The 24,494-nt window shown below is 35.6% G+C and overlaps 1 long non-coding RNA gene across 1 annotated transcript; it reads right to left on the bottom strand.

Moving 5' to 3' along the window:
- Nucleotides 1-709: 709 nt before the first annotated feature.
- Nucleotides 710-21,669, bottom strand: LOC135578344 (uncharacterized). Its single transcript, XR_010469857.1, has 3 exons — nucleotides 21,472-21,669; nucleotides 19,364-19,445; nucleotides 710-4,100 (listed from the first exon to the last, which is right to left on the bottom strand). It is a non-coding gene; the product is annotated as an uncharacterized LOC135578344 (long non-coding RNA).
- Nucleotides 21,670-24,494: the final 2,825 nt, after the last annotated feature.

Below are 24,494 nucleotides of genomic sequence, written 5' to 3'. Positions count from 1 at the left end.
GTTGACCTTGGACAAAATTTTAGCATTGCTACTGGCCCGAGGTCCTCCTAGCACAGATGAGTTATTACTCATTAGTCAACCAGATCATTCATAACTTTCTTTTGATGCTTTTTGAAGCAAGTTGCATTCAACCTCAGCAGTTCAGAATAACTAATCTTCCTTTATGCTACACACCACTGGAGAAGTTTGCTTCTACCTGAAAAAGCCAAGAACTTTCTCCCTTTCCCCAATGCAATATTCTGACATATTTGGCAACATTTATGCCTGAACTTTTAAAATGCTTTAAAACCTGACTTAGAGTCTGGAACACAGACTCTAATTGCAGATCTGGCATTATAACATCACAGTTCCCCTTCCTGGGAGAAGTCTTGCATTACTGGCTAGCCAAGCATTAGAAAATATTTCATCAGTAAGCACAGAACATAAATGCTGTCATCCAATAACTTTCTGAGAAAAAAAAATTCAAAATATAAAGAAAAAATATGAAATGTGTTTATTCTGTTCTTTGACTATATTCAAACAGATTGTTTAAAAATATAAAAGGACAAGAAAAATGCTGGTTAAATTCCACTTACTTAGTCTAAGGGCTAAGTTTCTTTAAAACAGTTCATATATTATAGGTACTTTTATCTGCTAAAGGATCCCACTGGCCAGAATCTCCATCATGCATAAATGGTAAAAATGCAGTGTTATTGTATAAATGGGACATCACCACAGAGATAGACATATAATCATGTGTGTATCTTGAACACAGACACACATAACTATGCATGGGAAACCAGCATGCTGGGATTACTTCTAAAATGATTGTGGAATTGCCTCCAAAATTGCTCTTCATGATATCTGCAGTGTTTACAGTGATTGACTCCAAAGCAGAGTACAAAGAGAAAACAAAAGAAAACCTTCACTGAGACCCCATACAGAGGATACACATGGGTAAGGCAAGAAAATGCAGTGTATGTGAATGTGGCAGATGATGAGAGTAGAAGAAAAAAAAAAAAAGAGACTAATTAAAGAAACAGAAACTGAAGAAATTTTGAGAGTGAAGTGAAAGGGAATACAAGCAAGAACCAAAGGGAAAGTGGAGGATGAGAGGCTTAACATTTACAGAAAATGTAGAGAAAACAGACTCAAATGGGAAACAGAAAAATGAGAGGCAGTGAAGGAAAGTGAACAGAAAGAGGAAAAGCAGAGATGAGAATAACAAGGAGAAAAGCCCTAGGAGAAAATAATGGAAAATGAGGTAGTGAGAAGAAAAACAGAGGAGGAAATACCAAGATTTCAAAGGAATTGTAGCACTGGCTGACTTGTTAAGGAAGTTACATATCACATACTTTGAAGGCATAAAGCGTAAATATACTTGCTTTTCTTTACTGTTAATAACAAAACAATATTTTATCTCACAGTATCATTTTTCTTGAAGTTCACTAGTATGAAAAACACAATAAGCAGAGTTTTCAAAATTTAACCACATTTTTTATTTCTGGGAAATTATCATCAATATTTTGTATAATAATTAACCACATCCTTCAAGTCTGTTAAGTTTGCTCATGTATGTTTCAACACATTAACAAACAAACAAACAAACAAACAAGAATAAAACTCTAAGCTCATATTCAACTCATATTCAGATACTACGTACCTGACCAGTGTTTCAGACATTTGAGGGACGCTAATAGGGACTGACAGCAAGAACAGAAATTTTGAAATTTTCTTTGCTTATTTACAAGTCTAAATAAAGGATATGGGCTCTCTGGGGTTTATGTTTTCTTTTTTTCTTAAGATCACGTCTAAACCTTACATGAACAGTTCCTAGTGAGGACAAAAGAGCAGAGACAGTTTTTACATAAGTAAACAGATTTGCTAGCTTAGCCTTTTGTTGCTATTAGAGTTTAACATCTTTATAAATTTTATCTTAAACAATGTCATCTACTCTTACACTTCGGAAAATTGCATGATAATGAGAAGATTTTTTAGCTTTTCTTTTAGAAGTTGTCTATAGCATTTTTTTTGAAAATAAAATGTTACAGTTATTTTATTTTTTTAGTTTGGTGAGACTCTCAAGCTTTTTGCCAGACTGAAGATTTTTTTTCAGTCCTTTTCAGAACTTCTGTACCTTTTAAATCTGTGTCATGATGAGATACAGTGTCATAAGAAGACTTTTTAAAACAATTAAAATATTCTGAAATGAAAGGTTTCACAAATTTACAAACATTTTTTAAAGATAGCAAAACCAAAACTAGTGATTGATTTATGTGATTTTACTTAATCCAGTCTATTTACTTAGAAAACTAGAAAAGTTGACATTTAAGAGCTATAGCTGCCCAAATGAAAAAAACAAACAAACAACCAAACCAAACCAAACCAAACCAAACAAACAAAAAACAAACAAACAAACAAAAAAAAAACCCACTCCCTTATAATGATTTATTCTTGTTTTGACATAACACAGTGTGGAAATTAAGTCCAGAATACAAGAGAATGAAAAATTCAGGATTAAAGTATATATACCTGAAAGCTTGACAAATGATAAATTAGAAAGGGAACCAATCTGTTAACTTTTCCCATGTTACACTTGGGGACAAATCTCTGAAGGCACTTCTACTGTTGTCAAAGTTTCATTAAGACACAAAATCCTTCCCAGGGTTCTTCATGTGCCAGTTTGATGGATGTGCACTACATGATGTGTTTCTGGGCACTGAAGAGGGTTGCAATACCTGCTGCACAGCTGTCAGGTGTTTGTTAGCTTCAGGACTTTAACAACAAAGGCCATGTAAATACAGGTTAAAAATGCAGAGTAAACAAAGGCATAAGGCTGTGCAAGAAAAACAACACATGGAGAAGTCCATAAGTCTGGAGAATTAAGGTTACTGTAGGGTGAAATTAATTTTCTCTTTCCACTGTGCTCCACTTGGAAATACTTGGAAACACTTGGAAATACTTGGAAACACTTGGAAAAACAGGAGTTTTGACAATGACTTTTTAAATTTTTTATACAATTTTCAGGAAATTAAATTCATTGCAGTCCAGTGTTAAAGGAATGAATTGACTATAGTTCCATTTTTATCTTGTTACAGTCTCACTACAAAAATATACATAATAAAAATGTGTTAAAATATTACATGTAAGTGACAAGATATTTTCCACAGTGTCAAGTATGAAAATAAATTGTTAGAAGAAAAATCAGTTTAAAAATAAATCTTTTTGTAATGTTAATTATCTTCCTAATAACATAACATCCCTCAAATTCCCAAAGAGAATATAGTGATAATGAAGGTTTGACCTTTTGCTTGTATAACCAAGTATGCAATAGCAATATTCCATTTCTCCCACACCCATTCCTTTAATGTTTATAATTGAATATACATTTGCTTATTTAAGAATGTGGTTACATTATTAAAGGTTGAATTAAAAGCCTTACAGAAAGACAGTGCTTCAGTAATATAGTTGTCATTGCAATTCCCTGTGAATAAAATTCATTGTGATGCATAAATTACTTTGTAACCATTTTAATCAACAACATCCCAATGAAATCAGAAATATGCTGGACAGAGGTAACAACTTCGGAAACACAGTAGTTATCTTAGTAATCTTGTTATTCAATTAGTATGTCAGTAGAAAGAAATTATGTGAATATTTAAAAAGCCCTTAATAATCTTATGTTTTACTAATAACAACCTATAAAAATAGGATTTACTCAAAGTTTACATTTAAATAACGGGTTATTTTAGAGAATGCAAATTCTATTGAAAATAGCCTTTAAACACTCATTGAATGTTTTGAAAATCTACTTACAGAATGTGCTTGTAATCCATGCAAAGAAAATACACTTATATACATATAAATTATGATCAGTGCACTGATTTCTTCACACAAAAGTGGTCAAGTGGTCAAGTCTACATACTTGAACACAAACAGATACATTTCAGCTTTAGGGAAGGCAAAGACAGACACTTTTGCTGAAAGATGAAATGGGGATTTCCAAAGTATTGAGCTGAAAAACCCTGCTGCAAGTTCAGACTATCCAGAAAACAGGAGACGTGCTGAAAGGGACCTTCTCCTGTTTTAGACGAGTTTACCAGACACTCCCTTCTGCAGTCCTGCAACAGAATTAATATTATAGCCAGTTAATTCCCAGCACTTATTTTTTCCTGTCTCATTGCTCTGAGGATTTGAAAGCTGTTTATGATTTTCCTCATAAATTCATGTATGCTAAGGTTATCTCTATTTGTCCTTTGACAAGTGTTATCTTTTGGCTGAGAAGAATTTTCCACTGCTCCATGCTTGTCTTTTATACATTTAAACATTGCTTTTATTTTGCTAGGTCCTTTCATTGCCCCTATAAGCAAGGCTCCAACTTTCTCAATCATTCTGTTACATTTTCACTTCCTGAACACAGGCAACAAGAATTGCACATGGTGCTGCAAGTGATATCTCTTCTGTCTCCTGTATGAAAGAGCAAGAATGTTCTATTTATGGTGGAAAAAGCTCACTCAGTACAACTTCCATAATGTCAATCCTATCAGAGGAAACAACCTCCCCTTACTGCCAGTGGCTTCAATTCAGAGATAGCGATCTCTGATAAAGGTCTCAAAATGTTGTTCAAAACAATACCAGCAACCTCAGAAGGTTTATGGGACAAAGCCCTGAATCCTTTGCTGTTTGCTTCCTTTCTGCTTGTTTTCTGTCTTCTGAAACTGTCCCAAAAATTGTTCGTCTCATTCTTTTGCATACAGGGTTTTTTTCCTGTCACCTGAAGTACTCTGTCACCTAGTACTTTGCTGCTGGTTCACCTTCCCAAAAATGCTTGTATGCTAATTCTATGCCTCACTCATTCTATATGTCTCGTGTCATGCTAATTCCTATGATTATATGTGACTTCCTATCCTGCTCTCAAGAGATTCAAATTAAAATTAGTTTTCCAAAATTTAGCTAAATATTGTGCTTGCCTTATTTCCTTATTTCTCATTCATTGCTATACTCTAATGCCACTGCAAGTCTTCTGACTTTCGTACAAAACCAATGAATTTGATGGGACATTAGTGTCAGTTTTATTATCTTCTAGTCTGGAGTGACTTTTGCAACACCATTGCATCTTGCAAGCTTTCTGTTTTTACATCAAAGAAGATAAGGTTACCCACAAGAACACTGTCTGTAAAGAATTTTGTTGAAGAATTGTTTCTTCAAATGCTTCTCCAGCCTTGTGGATGCAGACACTTAAGAATTCTGAGCTTAACACGTTTCACCACGAGATTCATATGAGGGACTACAAAATGCTGTGAGCCAAATAATCCATATTTTCCTCCATTTATATACATACACGTACACACCTGAACATATATGCATAAATACTTGGAATACTTAACCCTTCAATTTTCACACAGAAGCTTTTAGATTTTATTTCTTCACAGTGATATCAATCAAGGAAGACTTTTGTTTAGCGAGCTGATATTATTTTATAGTGTTTATTTCTATCTTGAGAGTTCAAAAAGGGATATATTTTGAACTGCCTATGAGATTCATATTTGTATTACGCTAGTTACTGAAATTCAAATTAAAAGTAAAACCTAAAACTTACATAATTCTTCAGAATCCACTATAATCATCAACTAGAAAATATTTAATGGGAGGAATCATATTTTCTACCAGCATTTCAACATGGAACACTCGTATATGTGACTGAGCTTCAGTAAGACAATAATATATTACATGGGGTGGGGACGGTAGGGGGCAAATCTCATTAGTCAGTGCAAAGCAAGTGGGTTTTAGCCAATTTTCCTTCCTCCCAAGTATGCTGAGCATGGGCTGGAAATGGTGTTTGAGTGGCACTGGAGGGAAGGGGACGGGGAATGCCTCCATTTCTCCAGCTTCACTTGTGCCCTGATGCTAGAACAACTTTGAAATTAGAAATGGGGCAGGGGAACTCTAGGATAAATAAAACTTTCTACTTCCTGAGCAAATAGTCTAACCATTATGAAATTAGGTAAAGACTACTTCACATGTATAAAATACGTATGGTTATAATCACAACCATCACATTTTGTTAACAGTGTTTTCATTTTAAAGGGAAATGTGATACACAGTTATAGCTGTGGATATGTCATGGAGAGGGCAGGGATCAGTCTTGGCTGAGGTGCTCAGGAGAGAGGTTAAAGTGCACTTCAGTGTGTTTTGGTTTGTTTTAGTTTGATGTTTTTCTGTTATTTTTGTCTGGTTTTCTCAGTTTATGGGGGTGGCAGAGCTAGGTCATATGAGTAAAATAACAGCTCTGTCCATTAACAGTGACTGTAGCCAAGGATTTATTTTCTCTAGGATCCTGTGTCCAGCAGTGAATAGCACATGTTACTAAAGATGTCATCTAACGGTGGTGCCCAAGACCTGCAGACAGACCTAAACATCATGAATCTGTATGGGCTACACTGCTTAGTCATTTAATCCTCAACTTCAGGTGCCATTAAGGAGAAGTACCTAAAATAATAGATGTTGCAGCACTCAGGCAGTAGACATCTGAATCTTTAATTGCCTTGCCCTGGGACATAAGTGCTGGGAGATATTTTAACTTTAGCAAGTATTCACACACAGAAATGATCTATGCTTTGTGAAATTGTCTCTCCCTCCTGAAAGAAAAAAAGCTGCAGGGCAAAAAATGTCCTACTTTTTAAAGAACTTACAAAGTCTGATTTTCTGCAGGTGATAATTTTTGGCAGAGCTGTAGCCACTGCATAGCCTGCAGAAATACCTCTCTAGCCAAAGCTCAGGCTTTTTACTGTGTGAATCAATCTCTGTTTTGCCTTCTTTATCCTTTACTGCAAATATACGCTTAAATGTGCTTTATCTATACCTCTAGTGTTCCCCAACATCACGGTCTTTGGAGAGCCTTATTAGATGGTAGAAAAAAGGGTGTGATACGTCTCATCGTACTTTAAAAAATACTTAAATTTCCTTTGTAATTTTCCCTGAGACAAGGATGGTTAAGTACACTGGTATGAAAATTATGCCTATCTATTTTTTGTAATGATTAATCACCACAAAAAGATGTTTATAGGCTGAATCGTAACTGTTCTTTCCCTTAATTATTCCTATTTCAGCAAAAGTGTAAGCATAATGGTTCTGATTTGTAAAACAGCTGTGATGTTTGTCCATGCTTCTCTTACTGCTTATTTTCAAGTTTTTCTACATTTACTGTAAAATAATAAAAATAAATATAGTAAATACTGCTTTGAAACACCGTTCTCACAGCATTCTGAAAAAAATAATCTGAATCACACGTAGCATTTTACAATTCAGTAAGAAATTAAAAGCCATAAAACTGACAAGAAAACTAGGAACACTATGAACATTTTGTTCTATTACAGTCCATCATGGTGGTATTTTGCACATTGATACTACTGAGTCTTAAAGAAGTGACATTTTAATCCAGGCAGTAAGGTTCAGTCAATTTATGCCAGTAGATTTCTCTGCCTTCTTAAACAGGGAGGAAAGTTTTAATTTAAGTTCTGACTCAAGTATGTCAAACATAACACACTGCAGATTGAGTCTGCTGCAAGGAATTATAGGATCTAAATTGTGATAAAATGAGACCAGTTTCGCTGGTTATAAAGACGAAAAGTTACTTTCTGAAACAAAAATGGAAAAAAAATAAGACAGAAAAGAGATCACCCTGAGAATTTCTTTCTAAAACCATCACTGGAGTCTTAGATAAAGGCTAGCAGCTCTCTTTATCCATAGGATAGTCCATGACAGTCTTCAGTTTCTCAGACACTTTTTCTTCATGTTCTACAAATCTATGTGTGGAAATCAAAGAAAATAAAAAGAATGCGATAAAAATATTGTACAGCTGCATAAGTCCTAGGAGAACTACTTAGAAAAACATGGTAAGTTGCTTTGAAATTTTAACAGCACTTCTTTCTTCAGGATAAGAACAATTCTATTTTGGAGGACATTTAAATAAGACATTAGCTAATATTAATAACACTGGATCTGAAAGAGTGGCAACATGACCCTTCTTGTGTTTTCCTGTAGATGACCCCTTCCTCAAGGCTGATTCTCACCATCTGTAAACTACAATCAATTTGCTTAAAACGTGCAAAAAGTGATAACACAAGGAACCCTGTCTATGGAAGTAAGAAGTGAATGTCATTGTAATGTTAGATTATTGTTTAAACATTTCATGCAAAACAGGAAACTCAGGAAATTAGTGGTAGAAAGATGAAAGTTTTGTGTTTCTATTAGGTTTTGCTTTAACTTTTATATGGGACCAAACACCCCTTTAAATATATATGTACTCAATTACAGATTTCAGTTTAGAAAATGTTAAATGAAATGTTTTCTGGAGTAATACTTGTCATTTGGAAATCGAAATAGAAAGCTAAATGGACCTATTCTGCCTTTACACTGTCGCAGTTGATGACAATTGCACGCAGTCAGCACAGGTAAAGATTAAGGGAAGAGAATAATTTCTTTTACATATAAATACATAAATAAATTTGTTAATACATAAAAAAGCAATAGATTTATAACCAAACATGCAAATACCTAGAAGTTGCTTCTTAGAGACACATACTTCTATTGCATTCAACATCCCATTAAAAACAAGGCTGGTTTAAATATTACCTCTAGAGCAGCTTCTTAGCAGGCCTCATCCTACTGTCTTAAGTGTGCAACCTGACTTGCACTGACTGGAGAAATTGTCAGCCACTCTGTACTGGAAATCTAGTGCAAGCGTCACTTTGCAAGGGCCTGCTGTAGCTCATAAAAACCTGCTTCAGTTGTTTTTCTTTTATTACTAGTCGTAAAGCTATGGCATGTGTCAGAGGAAAATGGTAAATATTAATACTGAAATGCCTGGAAATTATATAAAGCTGTTCACAAAACCAGTACTAATATACAAAATATACATAAATGAAATAATAACATAAAAATACTAATTATAGTATTCACAACCATTTTTAAAACTTGATCTAAAAGGATTACTTAAAAGTATGTTTTGGAACTAGAACACAAAATCCAATGATTGTGATCCAACAGAAAAGCATCATCTAAGAAATTGTAAGCAAATTCTTGTTTACAGAAAAAATGCGGTGACTTCTTGCAACTAACAAATGAAGAACATTAAAAATGTTCTAAAAACATCTAAAATTAAAGCATAAATGTTCAATAGAGAAGAGACCGTTAAAAGAATTCTAGTGTATGAACTGCAGGAAGCTACAGTAGGTGTCTGAAGCAGTTGATCATTTTCAAAAGAACAAAGAGAATGTGAGGGGCTGTTAATAAGTCTTTCAAGAGAGCTGGACTTGAGCCACACACTGCTTGGTCTGCAAATACTATGTTTAAAAATCAATCCTTTGCTTCACAGGAAGCCAATGTACTTTGGTCAAAATTAGAGCAACACGAACATCTGTCTTGGAGCCAGTTAACCATCTCACTGCTTGTACTTTTCTGTTTTTTCCTTTCCTACCATAGAAGAAGGAGAGCAAAATTATAAACATCCACAGAAACTCAGGGGTTAATACATGTACAGCAGTATGTCTGCATGAACACACTTTAGGATCAGTGATAGAAAATTCAGACAGTCATCAGTTCAAGATAGAACTTGAGGATACAGGGTCTCAAAGCAGAAACTGAAGCTTGCATAAGGTTAGACGCAATCAAAACAGTTAGATTTTCTTCCAAAACCAGGTTTTGACAGAAAATGTTGGTTTTGTTTGGGGGTTTTGTTTGTTTGTTTGTTTTTGTTGTTGTTTGGATGATTGGTTTTGGTTTTGCTTTGTGTTTTTCTTTGGTTTGTGTTTTGTTTGTTTGTTTGTTTTTGTGCTTTTGTTTGTTTGTTTGTTTTCCTAGGCATAAAGACATCAGTATTGCAGAGTCGCTATTCTCCAAAGGATTAATTATTGCCTGCTGCTACAACCGTTGTTCAACCGATGACTCTTGTCTCACTTCCGAACAAACCCATGTGCGGGTGCTGGTGACTTGTATAAGGAAGCTTGATCAGGTGTAGCTCTGCCTTCTGAATTCTGCCCTGGAGATGACCTGCCCACATACTTTCATTTGACTGTCATTCCCTCCAACAATGTTGATACTTCCTTCCCTGGGGCAGGATTTTGCCCCAGCTATTTACGGAACCATTTTGATGCCATGTACAAAATCTGATTACAGTGTCATTTAAGAGAGAGAGAGAGAGATGCAAGTGAAATATTCCTACAGCAAAGCTGTCACACTTGGGACTGAAATAGGCTGGAAGGTTGCTCCCTAAACCCCACCCTGTTAACAGGTCTCAAAACTCTGCAGCAAACTACAGATTAAATACCTCAGCCTCAGCAGAGCAGATCCATCATGAATATTTGTGTATCACACTGGGCATCCAAAGGGAAGAGATTAAATATTTCATCTCAAAATCACATCAGATTCTTATGCAGCACTGCCTGGCACAAACTAAAGTTTGTGATAAGCATTGCTACATCTTCCAAAGGCATGCTTAGTTCTCATTGCCTTGGCCTTTGTAAACCGCAACTACCTGCACATCTGAGACTGCATCTATTAGGAACCTTTCAATTCAGTACTATGTGACAGGTTTCATCTTGTGTTAGAAAAAAATAATATGTCAAGCTCTTAAGAGAAAATAACGCCCTAAGAATAATGTCCTTAAGAGAAAAAGAGCCATAACACAGAAGAAATATAGCTACTGCCTGACTTAGCTGCCCCTTGAAGCTAAAAATAGACAAATAAAAAAAACTTAATGGACATGCAAGTTCAAGATCAATCTAATTATAATTTTCAATTTCATAGGATCATAGAATGGATTGGGTTGGAAAGGACTTTAAAGATCATCTAGTTGCAGTCCCTCTGTCATGGGCAGGGACGCCTTCCACTAGACTGGGTCACTCAAAGCTCCATCCAGCCTGGCTTTGAACACTTCCATGGATGGGGCATCCACAGCTTCTCTGGGCAGCCTGTTTCTGTGCCCCACCACACTCAAGATGAAGAATTTCTTGCTTGTATCTAATCTAAATCTACCCTCTTTCAGTTTAAAGCCATCACCCCTGATTGTGTCACTGCCTGGCCTTGTAAAAAATCCCTCTCCAGCTTTCTCGTAGGTCCCCTTTAGGTACTAGAAGGTTGCTATGAGGTCTCCATGGAGCCTTCTCTTCTCTAGGCTGAACAACCCTAACTTCATTTCCTGTTTACTGCTATTGAGTAGGTGGACTCCTATTCTTTTTCAAGAATATGAAGAAAATAATAAAGCTGATTGTGGATTTTGGTGGTTTGCATGACACTTTCCTCTTACTGGAGGGACTGATTTTCAAACAGTGCACTGAAAACCATCAAGCCCATTTCCTCTGATATGCACCTAGCAAAGAAACCTTTACAGCACACTGATCATAGGTCTTTCTCACCTTGAAAACAGCTTCTGCTGTCTTTCCTATACACTAAGTCTTTTTGAGTAGTAAAGAAAGCCAGTTAAACAAGGAAGGTGAAAATAAAGATCCCTTGACTGCTTTAACACAATTTTGCTGTCTTATGTTAAGGCACAGTGTTTCCATTTCTCTCTTGGATGATAGCTCATTAAACATTTTAGAGTAGTCTTTGTAAGTAAAAATTCCTCGTTCTACCAAACCTTGTGGGAGACTTCCAGAACTCTATAACTTGGGGCATTAAAGAACAATAATAAATGATATTAATTTTTCTTTTACACTTCACACAAATAGAAAACACTTTTATAAGTTTAGAAGGCAGTAAACAAGACTGAAAGGAATGTGATTATGACTAGTTGTCGTGGAATACTAAATAATGTAGCATTGATATAATTAAGGATCAGAGATAGGGATACATCAAAATAATTTATGCTAATTATTTCATTTGAGACTTAAGAAATATTGCATATGTATCTAGACCCATATTTGTGTTCTTATTTACATATTTATAGCATTTTAACTATACTAGGACAATGGCTATTTCCATTTTGCTCCTTACAGAGCCTCCCTGCAGTGCTAATCAAATCCTGACATCTGACTCTTACACTATGAGTTTTAAGATAATTAAGCACTTTAACCTAATGAACTTGCATTTTAATCCACTGTATTTGTTTAGGGGAAACACAGGAGACTAGTAATGAGATATAGAGTTTTATACACATTTATACTGAATGTTCAGATTAAGCCCAGGTCAGGAACAAGACAGATCTGAAGCCTCATCTTGCAGTCATAGTGCAGCAAACGTATGGCAGAATACATTACATGAGATTAGATTTTTTTCTTGCTCTAATAAAATGCATTGTTTGTTTCAACACATTTCTTGCATTTAGCTCCCCAAACTGAAAACTCAACTGCAGTTGACTTTAATTGGTGCTCTCAGCAGGTCAAATATTGAATGGAAATAGAGCCTGAGTAAGAATTTTATGACTGTGGCTGTGCCAGAAAAAGGGAAAGGCAAGCACTTGAAACAGTGAAGGGAAGCTTGCAAGTGCCATTACTATGTCTTTAGATATCAGCCCCAATACCTGTTTCATCAGCACTGCATTCCTTTACACAAAGCGGTATTGCCAGGCACTGGAGGCAGCCTCTGGCATGTCCAAATCTATTCTGGTGGGCAGAGTTATCAGGCAAAGAGCTCCACAGGGAAATGTGTTATTCATCTATTCACAGCAAGCCTCACCAATGAAAGGGGATATAAGCTGGCTATGCTTCCTCAGCTTCATAACAGGTCACCTATCCGTTTCCAGGAAAGGGATTGTTTTGCCATCCACACCTAGCTTTTATCATTGTATTAGTATTAAGTTTCATTACAGTTCTGAGGTGAGACTCATTACATATTTTTACTCTCATTTTTCCAAAGTTCCTTATTTTTCTAAAAGATTAAAATACAGTGTATCACATTCAAATATTTGTGCTCAATACTTGATATGAGATCAGTTTGCTTTGTTTCTTTAAGTCTTCCACAGCTAAGTCTGGGTACAAGGCTGCTGTTAAACACTCCCTTAGGTTTTGAAAATAATGGGCAGAAAGATCTGCAAAATTATTTACAAAGGTAACTGTAACAGTGGCAAATTGACCACAGAAAACTAAATGTTTGTATATATAACTTAGTAAACCAATAAACCAAATAAACCAATAAACTGTTTTGCTTATTGTTAATGTGATCACTGAGGTTTTGGTAACCTACTGAGATAACTATAAAGAGCCAAAGGCTTCTGATAAGAGCACTTATGTGGATTATCCATTTATACTGCAGCTCAAATATGTTATCTAATAGAAATATAATCAAAGAGCCCTCTAGCCTGAGTTGCTTGCAGATTTAGCTAAGCTGATTTTATTCCCCACTTTTAACTCCTATTTGTGCTGATGTAATCTTAGCATTCTGATCTCTCTCTGGATTGCCACCCACCATCACCACTGTAACTAGCTTGCAAGGCTAACCCAAGCATGCAATCGGATGTGCATGTGAAAAATTGATTTTAAGAATCACATACCAATATATGCATCCATAAAGCATGCATTAATTTTAGGAAAAAAGAAAAAAAAAAGAAGTTACAATTTCTCTGGTCATATACAGAAGCTTCTACAACGCAGTTTTCCTGATACTTCTTAGTAAAAACAAGATTATTTAAACTTAAATATGAAATATTGCATTCAATTTCATTTATGAAAACAAATGCATATTACAGATAAGGTGACTGTATTACTGATGACTGCTGTTTATGCATGTATGTGTGTATACACATATGCATATATATATACTTTTTTATTTAGAAGTTTTAAAATTGTAAAAATTATATTTTTTTGAATCTATTTCATATGTCATCTCTAGTGAAAATATACAGATAATTTTTTCATAAAATTTTATAACACTTCCATTTTACAACAAATCATTTAATTAATTAAACTATGCTATTTTAAATTGAATTTTACATTAAACATCAAATTAAGCCACTGGTATACATGATTGAAATAGTGCTCACTAATTTCTTACGCACTGTAGATAAGGTAATATTTTTAAAATGAAGAGGAAATTATGTAATTAACTTCTTATAGATTAATGATGTGGCAAACAGTTGTTTGTTTCTATTTGATCCCATGAAACCATTAGAGGTCCAGCTCCAGCTATTAGTCACAATTCATTGACAACAGACCTCCAGAAAAGCCAAATGCAACACATCCTTGTGTCATGCTGCCCAGAAGAACTGATGAAATATTAATCATTCAGGCTCCACATGCAAAATGTAACAAAAAAAAGAAAGTCAGAATAAGAAAAAAAGCACAGCAGGGGTGCTGTATATTAGCATCAAAGAGCCACTTTGAAAGGTTAAAGCAAAATGCAGCAACCCCAGCCCCACATGTTTGTAGTTTTAAAACTCTTGCCATAGATAATAGCATAGCCACAGCAGGATACACCAAAATTAAAGACAAAAGCTCTCCTACGGGGTGAAGAGAAGATGTAATAGTGCCAAAATAGTCACTGAGAAAGTCATTTAGCTTTTTTTTTTTTTTTAGAGAGAGAGAACATGAGAAATTGAGAGAGCAAGCTCAAAGTAGAAGAACTAGATTAATTACAAAGATTCATTTGCTAATTTACTGATATTTTTTCCTGTGCAACTTCTTAGAGCCTTTGACTATTATTTGCTGTTGCAGAAACTTGCTAAGGTGTAGACCTTTGACCACTCATAGGTATGTCAACTCTTGCTCACACAGAAACAAGCAATGTTCTACAAGCAGCACTGGTGTCCTCAACTCAAAGGCTGTTTGTCAGGAAATATCCCTTTAAAAACAAACAAACAGACAAACAAATAAATAAAGAAGAAAGTTGTGGCTGTGAAAATGTTTCTGTATGACAGATTTTGTAAGTCTTTAAGTCTCCTAATACCTCAAAAATTTTCTCTGGTAGTTAAAAAAAATGAGAGTAAAATAGTAATATGCACCTGAACTCTTTCTGCTAAATGTGCTTCTGACACAACATATTTCAAGATCAGGTTAACACCAATCTCATGTTGGTCCAGCAATCACACGATCTTGGACTTTCTGGAGCCTTGAATGTCAGGAAAAATCTGCAAAATAGCTTCAGATGATACCTTGGATTTTGTTAACTTTGCTGGAAGTTTTGTTAAATATTGCACAACTATTGCATTAGATAATTTGTTTATATCACATTATAATTTTTTTCAAATACCAACTTTACTGACTTCTCTGTACTAAGTATATAGTAAGTATTGCCCCATTGACACCATCATCTTACTTTTTGTGATTGTCACAGTTTAGTCCACAAGCTTGTTTCTCATATTGTCTGAGTAACATAGTCAAATTAGATTTATGCCGTTGTTCTCAAATTGTACTTGGATCTTAAAATAACTTATGCACTTAAAAGATTTCAGCCTTTCAACATCAGGATTTCTAGTAAGCAATATTACCCATTTTCTGTGAATTTGTCCTCTAACAAAAAGCTATGGTGGATTTTTCTAGATGTGATCATGAACCGCTGAATTACATGAGCCAGTGTGTTTTTCCAGCTACAGAGTTATACATGAGAATATTTGGACATCACTCCCTCACGTAAATACTGATCTCAGTTAAACAAAAATCCATTTAGTGAGAGTTTTGTAACCATACATTATTATAATATGATTGTCAGTTCCTGACTTTATATCTCTACATAAAGAAGCAACAAATAGAAACAATTCCAGTCTATGATTATTGCTGGTGCTCATTGCTGCTTGGAAGATCTTTAATATTGTGCAATTTCAGCTGCAGTAGTCAAGCTGTCAGTGCTATAAGCAGTGACACACAGCCACCATTTCACACAAAACACAGATTTTTAATTCACCCTGAGGTATCTAAAAATATTTACAAGGTTACGAAACAAACCTACTCACTGCTAATGAAATCTAAAGGGTACAGAGGTTATCATCAATGTGAGGGAAAGTAAAAGCAAACAAGAGTAGCACCTGTGCATTTGTTAAATTCTGCATTGGTTTAACAGAAATCTAGAAGGAAAAAAAAGTCAGCTTGGGTTAAGCTGACTTCACTAAGACATGGACCAGGTGCTTACACCTACAACAAAATTCATTACAGGTAGAATAAAGCAGGAAGCTTTCTTGATTATTACCTAAGCTGCAGAGTTTCACTGATCTCCAATATTTTCCTTCTTGCTATTGTGATTATTTTACCAAATAGGACTTTCAAATGACCAAAAAGTAGAAAGAAACCAGACAGTAAAATAATAGTTTCACGGTTTTGTTTGTTTGGTTTTGTTTTGTTTGGTTGTTTGTTTTGTTTTGTTTTGTTTTTTCCATTGTGTGACTTCATATTGGCTGCTAGAGTGTAAAATAAGAAGGATGAGAGTAAAGGAGCTGGACAAGTAATATTTGAGAAGCATTCTGGAGTGTCCAGTTAAATTGCAGACAACAGTGAAACTTCTTCTGCGACACCAAGCTCAGTCTCCCTGCTTTGTAATAGCTGATTATGAAGCCTTGTTGCATCTCTTGCTAGATTGATTTTTGTGACAGGTGCATCAATGAAACAGGAGTTTTCAAAAGAGGGAAAGGAGAGCAGTTAGAGATCAGCAAAATTTCATTACAATCCCCTTTTTCTCTAAATTGAAACTCTTCTCCAAATGGCACACAACAGGCACCTGCAATTAGACCTCCACCCTATCTGTCAATACTAAAACATTTAGATATTAAGCCAAAGACTGGAGATTTGGCAGGTTTCTTTTAGCCCAGTAGATGCAATTTTTTACATTTATTATACTAATGAAAGGCCCCAGACTTTTTATTGACCTGACAACATGGGGCTACAGGACTTGAGTGGGCTCTTCTTGGTTGCCACAGTATTTGCTCTTGGCAGAAAAGTACTCGGGACACTGATGTCTTGCCAAAACCCCTCATATCCTGCCCTGGTGAACCTTTGCCCTTTGGAATCAGGAGGAGAGGGCAAGGGTGATCATAACACCATAGGAAAAGGGGTGGATAGCAGCAAGTTTTTGCAAATAATGTAAACTGTAATATCAAAGAGATTTTTCTGCATTAATTAGATAATTTGGCTGCAGGCTTTAGTACCATTGCAACTGGACTGTAAGTAACTCTTTGGGCTTTTTTGATTTAACTGTTAAGAGTTTAATTAGACTTATAATAAATTCTTATCTTGCTATATAAAGTGTGTTCTCTTTTTCCTTAGTAAGACTCTCCATTTAACATCCTTTCCCAATTTCAGTTTAACATGGTAGGGCTATTTGCCATCATTTACTATCATACTGCTCTACCTCTTCTTTCCTTTTGCAAATGTTAATTGTAATTTTTGCCTAGAAGCCTGAGAAAGCAATTCTCCTCTGTCACCTCATACAAGACAATTGTTCTACTAGTGTTTATGAAAATAAGAGAGGCTGGAGGTAACTTTTTAAAAATCACAGAAGGAAGGACTACTACATGTTTTTACAATTATGTGATGTTTTCCAAGTCATGTGGGTTTGATTTTACATTTTTAAAAGGAAAAAGTGGGCCAGTATTGCAAATTCCATGTTATAGGGAAAGGCATAAAAACTTAAGAGAAATTTACTGAAAGATTTACTGTACTTATGTTATAAACAAAGAAAAGGATACCAAATGTGCTAATCTTGAAAACTAAAACTTGCAGGAAAGAGCTGGTTTTCAACTTATTTGCATTGCTTCAGGTACTTAACAGAAAAAAAAAAAAAAAGAAAAATAGGTAAGCCATAATTTGACTCAATACTTTACATCTGAATAGTGGTAAAAATGAGCACTCAGGATAACAAGCTACTTATAAATTTATCGTAGCACAAGTCTAGGTGGTGAATGAGATTTTGTGATGTTTTTCTCTTACAGGTAGTGCACATTTCCCCACAGTGGGTCTAAGCACTCTGAAATGGAACAGATTCAGCAAAATCAAAGACTGGCTGTTTTTCTTTGGCAAAGACTTTAGGGTTTGTTTTCTTTTTTCCGACTGCATCATAAACTTAGAACAGCAACTTACAAATAAACTACATGTTTATCAGTTTCAAAACCATTATGTGCTTATATGATTGGTTTCTAACAACCAATCTCCTAATTATTACTATAAAATAACAAACACAACACCAAATAATCTCTCACTTTTTAGAGCATGGAGCCCTCTCCAGCATGAATATGTGAAATTTCATAAACAATAGGTTTAGATTAATCAAGGTTATATGGCTGATGGTGCTTGGCAATCGTGCAATTAAACACTAAGACAGGTGAGAGATATGGCACTATGAGATAAGAAATACCTCTTAGGTACAGGCAAATTCTGAAGCCTGAAATAAACAAAGGAGTGTGTCTTCATTACTACATTTCATAAATTCAAGAAACAGTAATATGGCACAAAAATTTTACTTAAGGCAAATACTTAGTGTTTTCCACTGGAAGAGTACTGAAAATTAAAGAAGTAATTACTAACATAATTAATATTATAAATAAAGTTAATTGTATGTAAAATATCTTCTTCATTTTAACTGGTAAATGGTGTCATATCTTTGGTTTTGTTTAATAGCTGTTAACGTACACATCTAAATACTCAGCCTGGTGTAGGTCACTGTACTTAAGAATGATCAAGACACCATCTTTTAGTAGTGAGTTTTCACAACGGGGAATAGTGAGTAATTTTTTTGAAATCAGCTAAAATTTGTTTTCATTTGTTTTCACCCTAAACCAAGAATGAAATATTTCCTCACTTTCAGTTACCATCTAAAACTGGACATTTCTGTAGATTAATTGTGTTTTATTACTTTACCACATAGGCTCATCTTGAAAAATACTAATTATTTTGTAACATCTAAAAGTTTTTAGTATAGAAGACATATGTGGTACATGCCTCTTGAAACAAGCATACCCATGTTACAGGTCAAGGTCTGTGGTCTTACCTAGGAGTATCAGGAAACTTTCACTGCAGTAAATAGGATTACATATCAATGGAAACACAGTAATCATTATTACCATATTACCTGTCTGCTCATCCCAACTCCACACACAGAGAATATCTTCACTATTCAATACTGTCTCTTTACAAGGACTAGTAGATAAATCTAAGAAGGAGCTAGTCACGACATGGCAATCTCAACATCTCCAGTTACCAGTTACATGGAAACCCATGTAAAGCTGACAGGTACTCCACTGATGCAGCTTGCTTTCTTTAAACCGGGCCCCCATGTGCATTTTCTACTGCTTTCCTTGCTTACTGTGGCATTTCACATACTAAAAGCACCATGTTTGATGATGCCCTGTATTTCTTTTGTGTACACATTTATTAAAAGGTTTAAAGGAAATTTAACTGCTAACAGCTTGTAATTTATGTAAGAAGTGTACTGTGATGTCCACTTTCTAGGTGCCAAGGTAGTGACTTACCTTGAAAAGTTTCCAGCATGAGAGCTCCTTAGAATACCAGGTATGATAAACCATGGCTCATCTCACATTATGACTGGGTAAACTGGAATTGAAAAGACAATCAAAAGACTATATTAAATGAAAAAACAAACAAACAAACAAAAAAAGCTGCCTCTAAAATGAGGTCTTCAGTTTTTCCTTGTGTTCTCTTTTTCACCTCAGCTATGCATCCTCACCTTCTTCAATAATGCCTTGACACATAAAAAGGAGATTGGCCTGGATGAAACCTTTTTCTTTTTTCTATTAATCATTAGTTCTGTGCCCAGTTCATTATGCATAAAGAAAAGCAGAAGAAATGTACAGCCACCTTCAATTACATAACACCGTTTAGTTACTAAAAAGTAGGGATTGGACTGCAAGGTCAGGCACCCATGGAAATAAACAGGCTCCATGGTGGAGGGAGTGATGGCAAAACATCCTATCGGCCACATCACGGTTGTACGAGTAGAAAGCAGATTCATTTGTCTCTTTGAACTCCTGTCTACAGAACAAAGAGTGCTAGCTCATGCCTTTCTTTTTTTTTAATGTGATTTGCATTTTCTCCAGAATCAAAGAAACTTTTTCCTTTCATGTCACAATACAAAAAGGTTGATCATCTTGAGACAATATACATATGAGACAGAATATATAGTTCACAAAGTGTTATTTTAATAATTCATTCTTGTGTGCTCAAAGGGAAACCGTGCTTTAAAATTTCTTTTCCTGTACAGTTGTCAGTATAAACCAGGTAACATTACAGAGGAAGATCAGCAGCTGTTAGATGGGCTCTCCTAAGTACTAAAACCAGGCCTTTTTCTTGTTCATATCAGAAATTTATCTGAAGCCCACCAAGCCAGTCTCAGGTGAAGAAAAACACATTTGCAAACAGATCTAATGGGCTGATGTGTCCCCAGTGCCAAATCACAGGTTGGAGGTTACACCACCAGCCATGAAAATGCTGGTCATGTCTGTGCCATCAGATGCCCAGCCAGAGGCATTATCCCTTTCTCATTCTGGAGGTAGAACACCAGGGCAGCTTGATGACACCTTCAGGCCGTCTTGGCCCAACAATGACTTCCTCATAAAAGTGGAAAAAGGGCAGAGACCAGCCCACATGGATGCTGGCGCAGCTGGTGCTGCTGGCACTGGAGTCTGGGGCCACCCCAGAGAGTTTCCGATTGGGGGTGTTAATGGAACATTAAGACCCACAGTCTTCCCCGTGGCTGCTACTGCTGCTGCTGCTGCCCTGCTATAAGTGCTATAAAACTCTGTCCTCTCGGCAGCAAAGGAGGAATGCAGCGAAACAAAAGAGACTTTTGATGCTTGTTTCCTAGGTAGGCAGACCATTGTTGACCATATTTGGGACACATTTAGCAGAAGGCAAAAGGAAGAAAAAGAAGGAGAGACAGCTGTAGCTTTTATTGCAACAGTTCACAGTCCTGCTGAATGTGGTATATAATGAATTTTAAAAGGAAGACTATAAGCAGAAAGGTTGGTGGCATAAAATTGAACAGTTTATTGGCACAGCTTCCTCTTTGGAGCTTTAGCTCTACCTTGGCAATAATGAGAAACTGTAAAATAAAATAAGAATTATAGTCTAGAACACGTGAGATCACACACTAAAACATTTATAGAGAAATGTTTAATTTTTAAACACATAGGTCTTGGGTTATTGAAAAAAAATATGGTAACATACAAAACTAGCAGATAAAGTATAAAAATGACTGTTTCAGTGAATAGCTCTCTAGAAAATAATGTATGGTGGTGACTAAGAAGCAGCTTTCCATGCTAGTGTACTTTACAGCACATCAGAGAGCTTTATCATTATCAGTTACAAAAAAAACCCCTCAAAATTAATTTGTATGTAACGATACATTCACATAAACTTACCAGTCAAATATTTATTCCCTAAAAAAATCATGCATTTTCTTATGAATATCTTAGATTTCTGGGAATGTTTGAATGGAAATCAGAATATAAACACTAGAGAATCTAAGGGGCAGTGTATAAAAAAAAAAAAAAAAAAAAAAAAAAAGTGCATGCAAAAGCAGAGAGACAAACAGCAAACAAAAAATAATTTTGGACCCAACCTTAGACACACTCCAGTCTACAGGAAATCGTCCTTTGACTTCAGTGGTCATTTACTCAAATACCTACTAGTGAGAAGAGTGTGAATCTTCTTCTGGACATGTCATTCAAAATTATTTCACTAAATTAAAATAGAGAAAAATCACAATTATCCAAAAGAAAATTCTATTGTATTTAAGATAGACACAATGCTTCTTATATTCATGAATACTTTAGCTATTAAAAATAAATATACTGAAAGGTATTTAATAGTAAAGAGACCAATTAAGCTGCCTGACCTCTTACAGGAAACAGATAGTTTTGAAGTCCTGCAAGTATTGTCTCTCACAGAGATTTTTTTTCCAGGACTGAAATAGAGGAAAAATTCCAACTCGGACCAAGTAAAGTCATTTAAGTAATCTACTTTTACTGGCTTTGCATATTTTTTTCTGATTTACTATAAACCTATGCCCACAGTTTGTGGTATTTTCACCTGTTTCAGAAACTGTAAGCTACCAAAATACAGCTTTAAAGTGAACTCAGGTTAAATCTGAAACTTATCTGTTATTTTAAAAAATTGGTATCAGTCAGACAAAAAGCTGACCATGTAAGCCTGTTTTATTTGTAAGTCACTGAAACTTGATGAATTTTCCTGCTGAACAGGGAGAGCAAAAGCAGGCGTAAGCAATCATCAAGAGGCAAAACCTCCAACCAAGACCAAGGATCCAATATCTGTCCTTCCTCAAGGAATGCTAATTTGGCATGTCCATTTCCAGTAACTGAAGTAGAAATGTTGTCTTATTTAATCATAACAAAATGCCAAACTAGAAAAGACAAAAGTCTGTTGTCAGTTTTTACAGTTTGAAAATGTATTTATTTATGCACCTAAAAGATTTCTATTCTGAATTCATAGTTCAGATTTGGATGTAAGGGCTTCTCATCAGCCACACCAAACATAAGCTCCTGAAGAGCCAGCAACCTGGGGAATAGGTGTTTTGAAAGTCACTATGTTGCATATCCAGGTTTCTAAGGATAGCACAACACAAGACTTCAGCTCTAAGGTAAATATAATACTTCAAAGAGTGCATCAAGTGAGATCAAATTTATGGCCAGTACCTAGGGGCTCCTTCTTTAGGTAAAAATCAATTGTCCTTAACACAAATGTCCTTACATCCTGCATAAATTAAATACCTACATAAAAAGCACATCTATCTTTTGGTAATGAAAAGTACTTTAAAATTAATGGTTCTGTTTTCCACTGAAATATGGGAACCAAGATGGAGCTATACACAAAAGTAGAGGGCAGAATTACTTCAGCAGAGTGTGGAAGTATTTCCCTCTACTAGTACCAACTAGTACTAGAAATCATCAGTGCGTAAGGACATAAACAGCTTCCAGGGGAAGCAGCAGCAATTGCATGAAATTATTTTAACTTCTGTTTCTCTGGGCAGCCTACAACTTTCTAATATTTAAAAAAATTCATAACCCCTGCAAAATGTCATATTGTCATGTTTGTTAGACAAGATACAGATCCCTGTCCTTCACTACTTCCCTCATAAATATCTGTAAAGTCTGTTCTTAGTCTGTCATACAGTGACATTTCTAGTAACAAGACAGTGCTCCAAGTGCCTTTGATGTTATGACCTTTGTACTTTAAGGAGACATAAGTAAATCACCCCATGTACATGTCAGTCTTTTAGAAGTGATAACCAATCCAGGTAGTATTTCACACACTGACCAGCACAGCAATATCGTTTAAGAGATTGCAATCCATTCATTGTAACAGATTAAAGTAGTGAAAGTGCAGCCTTAGTCCTGAAGTTTTCACTCAGAGCAGAGCTCCTATATGCTTGACATCCCCATTAGCTTCTACAGGGGCTCTTACAGGGACAGGAAGGCTGGACTTCTCTCCTGGTTAAACTTTCTACCTGGTACAATGAGACTGTGTTGGCTGGAATCACTAAACTCTATGTTGCAGAACACGACTCACTGATTATGACACAAAGTGTCATAAGACCTAGGAAACCACAGTTTTTCTTTGTATAGGATATCTATTCTGTCCTTAAAATTGTAATAGGCTGAGAATTGGTATACATAGTGGATTTTTGTCATTGGTATACATAGTGGTTTTTTGTCTTTTTTTTTTTTTTTTTTTAGTGTAAAAGGCTTTTGAAAAAAATACATAGACCCTTATCTTCAATAAGTAGGTAAAAAAAATTCATTCCTAGCAATTCTTCATTACCAATAACAGGACATTTAAACACAGGCTTTCCATGTTATGCTTTGAGAAATACCTGATAAATGTTTGTTGTGGTTTAAGACTAGCCGGTAGCTTAGACCCACCCAGGTGCTGACTCACTCCCTCTACAGCTGGATGGGGGAGAGAATTGGGAGAGTGAAACTGAGAAAACTCATGGGTTGAGAAAAAGACAGTTTATAAAATAAAGCAAAAGCTGCATGTGCAAGTGAAGCAAAATAAGGGATTCATTCCCTACTTGTCACTGGCACACAAGTGTTCAGTCATCCCCAGGAAATCAGGGCTCCATCATGCATAATGGTGGTTTGGAAAGACAAACACCATCACTCCCAGTGTCCCCCCCTTCCTTCTTCTTCCCCAGCTTTTATATGCTGAGCATGATGTTATGTAGTGTGGAACAACCCTTTGGTCAGTTGGGGTCAGCTGTCCCAACTGTGTCTCCTCCCAGCTTCTTGTGCACCCCCAGCCCACTGGTGGTGTCGGGTAAGGAGCAGAAAGGGTCTTGGCTCTGTGCAAACACTGCTTGGCAGTAACTAAAGCATCCCTGTGTTAGCAACACTATTTCCAAAACAGATTAAAACCAGAGCCCTATACAAGCTACTATGAATAAATTTAACTCTATACCAGCCAAAACCTGTAAAACTTAGAAAAAAAAGTATCCACTAAATAACATGTACCTTCTTAACTGTAATTAAATTTATTTTCCCTTATGTCAACACCAGCAACAAGAAGAAGCTACAGAAAAACAGACAAGGAAATTAAATCCAAAAGTTATGTTAAACATAATTA

The sequence above is a fragment of the Columba livia genome, chromosome 1 (genome assembly GCF_036013475.1).
Source record: "Columba livia isolate bColLiv1 breed racing homer chromosome 1, bColLiv1.pat.W.v2, whole genome shotgun sequence".
NCBI lineage: Eukaryota > Metazoa > Chordata > Aves > Columbiformes > Columbidae > Columba > Columba livia.
Note: the sequence above shows the minus strand (reverse complement) of the source record. Positions and strands in the feature narration are given on the sequence as shown.